Below are 6,620 nucleotides of genomic sequence, written 5' to 3'. Positions count from 1 at the left end.
TAGCAAACACAGAAGTGGATGCTCACAGTCAGCTATTGGATGGATCACAGGTCCCCCAATGGAGGAGCTAGAGAAAATACCCAAGGAGCTAAAGGGATCTGCAACCCTATAGGTAGAACAACATTATGAACTAACCAGTACCCCAGAGATCTTGACTCTAGTTGCATATGTATCAAAATATGGCCTAGTCGTTGGCCATCACTGGAAAGAGAGGCCCATTGGACTTGCAAACTTTATATGCCCTAGTACAGGGGAATGCCAGGGCCAAAAGGTGGGAGTGGGTGGGTAGGGGAGTGGGGGGAAGGGTATGGGGGACTTTTCGGGTAGCATTGGAATGTAAATGAGGAAAATAACTAATAAAAATATATATATATATAAAGAAAAATGTAAGGTTATTGTCTCCTAAGAATCAAGGAGCTGAGTTGGTGGGATGCTGATTCATAAGATGATCAAAAGGGAACCTGGAGTAAATGACTGTATTGTTAAGCAAAATAGAAGACTGGACCGAGCTATCCAGAACTGAAAGACACACACACACACATGCACACGCACATGCACACGCACGCCCACACACACACACACACCTGCATGCATGTAAGACCTGGACAGAGAGATCTCTTAGAATAGCAAGCAAGCAGAATAAAGACCGACAAATCTCCACAAAAACAGCAGAACATAGAAGCAGACTGAAAAATCTTGGATCTACAACTTGACTTTCTTGACTTGAGTCATTCTTTTAGCCCCTTCCCAACATGTTTTCTCTCAGAACTGCTCTCCATGCCAAGTCTGGTACTTAGTACCTGACCTTTCTTGAGTTCACACATTTTGGTTACATTTTCTCTGTGTGTCACTTAACAGCATACCTGAATCAGTATTGCCTGGTAAATCACTACATTGTCATTTGGCAGTGCTGAAGAGAAAAGCAAGAACAACATAAAAAGAAACTATAACAAAAATCATAACAGTCTCACTTCATAATCTACCCTAGCAACACCATAATCAACTCCTTAAATTAACCCCAAATGATGAATTAGAATCCTGTTAGTAAGGGTCACAGCAAGGATGATTTTACAAATTTATGTCCAACTATACATTTTTATATCTATTTTGATAATTTAAAAAAGATTCCTATGATGTATGAAAAGCATATATATATATATATATATATATATATATATATATATATATATGATGTAAACAGGCTTCTCTAAAAGCTCTAAAAGAAGTCTCATGATCCAGCTTTATCCAGTAGGATTTTCCACAAATATTTTGGCTGAAAGAAATTGTATTTATACTAGCAAGTAAAATTCAGATAATATGCAAAGCTTCCTTATCATGTGCATTGTTTAGATGAGCAGAATTAGAATGGACACCTAGATACCTGTCCAGTTTAATTCATTTTATTATCATAAACGTTAAGAGAAATAACAAATAGCTCATCTATGCTCCAGTAAAATATTTATTAGTTTTAAAACTTACAAAAGAATGAAGAACAATCCGTTCATTTAAATTTTTAACACTGCTTAGCCAAATAAAATTCATACAGCCTGCATTTTACACTCATTGGGAATCTAATAGCTACAGAATAATAAAGAAACTAAACAAAATAGGGCTGATCTTGTCTATGAAGTGTTTACATTATCTTCTTTGGAAGTAAATGTCTACAAGTGTCTCAAAAGTCTTAGTTAACAATTGTTTTAACTAGGATTCCTATTGCTGTGATTAATCAACATGACCAAGAGTAACTTCAGGAGGGAAAGGTTTATTTCACTTATGTTTTCGGGTAACAGCCTGTCATTGAAGGAAGTCTGAACAGCAATTCAAACAGGTCCGGGACCTAGAGGCAAGAGCTGATGTAGACGCCATGGAGGGGGCTGCTTACTGGTTTGCTCTCCATGGCTTTCTCAGCCTGCTCTCTTACAGAACCCAGGACCACAAGCCCTAGGATAGCTCCACACACAATGCACCTGGTCCTACCACAAGAATCATCAAACAAGAAATACCACCTCAGGCTTGCTCACAGGCCAATCTGGTGAAGGCATTTTCTCAGCTGAGGTCCCCTCTTCTAAAATGACTCTACCATGTATTACCATGTATTACCAGGTATTAAGTTGACATAAAACTAACTACCCAGCATAACAGATGAGCTCCACCTTCAACTCTCCTCTGAAGGGTTCATATACCCACAGGTGCCCAAATCAGGTATCCCATTTCAGGAGCTCTAGATGAACAATTATTAATAGATAGGCTCCAAGGGAGAGTGAAACTTCTGTTTATTATTGTCTACAGGATCAAATGAGATCTACAATATTTCCTGCATTTTTAAGTTTTCTCCAAAACCATTATTCTAAGAGTACAGTACCAAATGATGGCTTTCAGCTGGTAGCTCTTAATTGATGAAAATATATTCATACTGTTTGGTACTAGCAACTATGGTGTTTTTAAATAAATGCTAAATTGTGTGTATGTTTGATTAAACATATTGTGGTTTTATCCTCACCTCTTGAGACTCTAGTGTTCTAAATGCACTGGTATTAATCCAACACACACACACACACTTTCAGATTCAATTTTTTTAAAATAAGAACCTTTTTTTTAGGGCAGAAAATGAAGCTCAATAGTAGGGTACCTATCTCCTGTAAGACTCTTGCTTACATCTTCAGTGCTGCAAAACAAATAAACCAAAATAAATTAGGATCTTGTTATCTACAAATTAAATCATTTAACAAAACCCTGTCTGCAAGTGTTGCAAGAATGTGGACAGAAAGCCTTCATGGAGTAATTGCCATGCTCACAGCAAGCTGTGTGCAAACACACATTAAGACACGATACCAGTCATACCCAAGGACAAAGTCAGGGAACCTGGACATCATCAAACTGGGTAAGAGTGACAGTGGCTGGGTAATAGTGATAGTGGCAAATGGGAGTTTATGGAGAAAAAAATCTAAACAAGATCTAATATAATTATTTCAAAACAACAAATCCTGCACTTGCAACCCAGAGGCCAGAGACCAATATGTTCAAGGCTAACCTGCGCTAACTATGATAGCCCTTGTCAAAATACAATGTATTCTTTGAGAGGGAAAAAAAAGCACCTGTCAGCACACCTGATTATTTGATTTCAGTCTTCCTGGTGACTAACCTGGTAGAAGAGAATTTAATTCAGTTAGTTGTCCTCTGAAATTCAGGTGTATGCCTTGTGAAACTTGCATGCATATGTGTGTACACATACATATAAACACACACTAAATAATAAATAAAGAAGTAAACTAATAATAAAATGTAATCAAAACTTCGAGAAAAAAATAAACTTCTTTAAAACTTTTAAGGAGCAAAGTAAAGTTCGCCATAAACTGACCTGTGAGAAGACAAAATTTTGATCTTCCAAATATCCCCACGTGTCTTTAAAACATTTCAGCCATAGTCACACCGGACAACAGTTTTTGTTGTTGTTGTTTTGTTTTGTTTTGTTTTTTTTCTAAGACTTTTCCCATCAATTCCTTGAAACCTGTTTTAAATTGTCATTCAAAGTAAGGTTGAAAAGGCCAACTCCAGAAATTTCCAGAAACACCTTATCAAGCTTCTATTTAGAATATATAGTGACTTTCCCCACAGCTGTCTGTTATTTTTTACCCCAAGGGGAAAAAAGTCAAGCAAAGAAATTAAACTAAAGGCAGATTTTAAGACTCATTCTCAGTCTATTTAGAATCTGTGAATTAGACGAACCAGGTTTCATTCCATAAGATACATTTGATAACTGGAGTCTTCGTGCGTTTACAGTAATAATTATTATGTCAAGTATGATATTAGATGGGGACTTTGGGATCCGTGTTCAATTGTTTACCAACATACCAATTCTTGATTGTCATATCTCTGTCATAAAGATCCTGTCTCTAATACAGTGTCCTGGGGAGAAGGAAGCTAAATTCATGACATGATCAAAAACATCAAATAAAATTATAAACATGTGCCAAAATAATTCACTTACTCTCTCTGTTTTCTGGTTAAGCATGATATTACAAAACACTGTGGACATTTGCTTGTACATATGCATAGACATAGAGCCCAGGTTCCTTACATTACCTGACAGGCCTTTCTTGCATCCCCTCTCCCTTGATGTGCACAGGAAACCGTTTGCTAATGACATTGCCAGGAGCCCAATGACCAAAACCATTGGGCTGTGTTACTTTCATTATTTTTTATTCAATTGCTTTCCCAGCTTTCTGGCTCCTTCCCAGCTGGCTGTGACCCAGGAGGTCCATGACCCAGGCCCTCTCTTCCACCACCGCTGTTAGAAAATCTTCCTGCAGCTGACTTCCCTAGGGCTCTTCCCCTGGCTTTCCCCATGGTGTGCATTCCACAGATTCAGATCTGGGTTCTTGTTTTTCTTCCACACACTCACTAGTCCACAAATATCAAGAATTCTCTCCACTAAAGCATGCTTAAAGATTACTTCCTACTGTAAAGAGAAAATGGAGAGCAAAATAATATGTAGAGCTTGATTTGAAATCCATAAAACTGATAAAGCAGAGAAAGAAAGTAAACAGAAATATTGGATATTTATATTTCTAGATATATTATATTTCTACAGTCAAGTCAGCTCTTTCTTCCTTCCCCATGTTCTTTATGTTCTTTACAGTAATGCTTAGGTCTTCTTTTTATAAAGAAAAATGACTACTGGTATTTTCAAATGAAGAATTTCTTTTAAAGGTTGCATAATTGGCTGGCTTTTTAAAAGCCAAATTGAAAAACCATGCATAGTGGCTCTTTTCTTTAATTCCAGCACTTGGGAGGCAGAGGTGGGCAAATCTCTTTGAGTTCAATACCAATCTGGTTTATATAGTGAGTTCTAGTGAGACTTAATGAGACGTATGAAGGAGAGAGAGAGAGAGAGAGAGAGAGAGAGAGAGAGAGAGAGAGTACTGATAATGTTCAACAGGAAAATGATACTATTATAGTATCTGACTTCTGTCAGTATTTAAATTAAAGTACACCTTGGAGGCTAAAATAAAAACTATAAAAATCAGGTATGGTAGTAAACATGTGTAACCCCAGCACTTAAGAGTACGAGGCATGACGATTGGACATTCTAGACCAAGTTGCAACATTCACTAGTGAACCAATCCCATTCCCTGGGTGACTTTAAAACGCGTCTCTCATTAATTCGGTACATCTGATAATACCATACAATCATATGCAAGTTCAAATTAAAATTGGAAAACAGTAATATAAAATGGCTTTGGAAACAATGTTTAGGAAATTTAGACTTACTAAAAGTCTAGGGAAGATGGACAGAGTGATATTTTTAAAGCAAGAATAGCAACTAAGGCTTAAAAGAGCCATAATAGAAAACAGTTGACGTGTAACTTCCCTAAATATTAAATAGAATATGAAGATAATAATTTGAGCTTAGGTATGTGACTGAGTTCCAGCTTAGTGTGTGTAAAGCCTTTGATTTTTATTTCTAGTCCTGACAAAAGGAAGAAGGCAAGGCTAGTGTTGCCCTATATCCTGAAAAAGTATACACTGAGCATCCACTCACAGCCATATCATGACTTAGCATACAGAACAATTATAATATCACATAGCATGAAACCTCAATTTTTGATGGTGAAATTATATTCAAAATTATTTTCATTGACTGTCATGACATTTTATTGTTTTTAAGTGGCCTTTTAAAGAAAAGACATCATTTATTCATGTAATATAGAGACTTCTAACATGCTCTTAATAGTATAAACCTTAACAATAATACCCCCTTTGAGGAAATGAGCATATGCTAAAAGTTGGGAATTTCATTCAGGAGATATTCCACCATCGAACTCACCATGAACCCCTCCCCACTACTGCCAGTTCTCACCTGTCTTCACCAGGTCTAATGAAAGGACTCAAGCGTGTCCATAAAAAACAGTTCTAACAACACCCTGCAACAATCTCTATTTGGGCTATAAATAAAATCAAAAGGTGGAAACAGAAGTAAGAAAGGAAATTGTTTCAAATGGAAATGACTGACAGGAAGAAATAAGCTTGTAAGAACTGTAAGCTACAGGACTATGAGTGATATCCAGCAACAGTGGAGTAACTTGGAAATGCCATGGTAATGGTTTCAGAATCAGAAGTCAATGAAAAAGTGTGTTACCCTCTCCTGATAGAGCATCTTCCTCTCGTGTAATATGCACTTTCTTTCACATCTCTATTCAATCAAGCTCTGCCTACAATGACCTCTGCTTTGCTGCCTTCCCTTAGACAGTGCCAGCCCTTCCTAAAAACGCAGATTAAGTCTCAAGCTCCTCATCCCTGCCTGGTCTAGAGCACTTCCATCTTAAACTGTAAACTCAGTCTTTTATTGCTAGTTACATGTCTAAGGTCCTTGCAGCCAAGGACTGGGTCTTTCATCATAACCACATTGTGTATTGTCTAAAAGTCACTCATGAAACATTTTCTTGGAAGAACGGACAGGATATAATGCAATTGAAAGCCTGAAGCACCATCCTCCTATAACGTTTAATGAATCTTTTAAAGGAATCAGAGGTCAGTCCCTCTGAGTTTTACACCAGCTGAATTTAAGTTTAAGGAAGATATTTTTTCTAAAATCTTTCTTTCTTTTTTTTTTTTTTTTT

This window comes from Mus caroli, chromosome 14 (assembly GCF_900094665.2).
Source record: "Mus caroli chromosome 14, CAROLI_EIJ_v1.1, whole genome shotgun sequence".
In the NCBI taxonomy this organism is placed as follows: domain Eukaryota; kingdom Metazoa; phylum Chordata; class Mammalia; order Rodentia; family Muridae; genus Mus; species Mus caroli.
The sequence above is the reverse complement of the archived record's forward strand: the minus strand, read 5'-3'. Positions refer to the sequence as shown.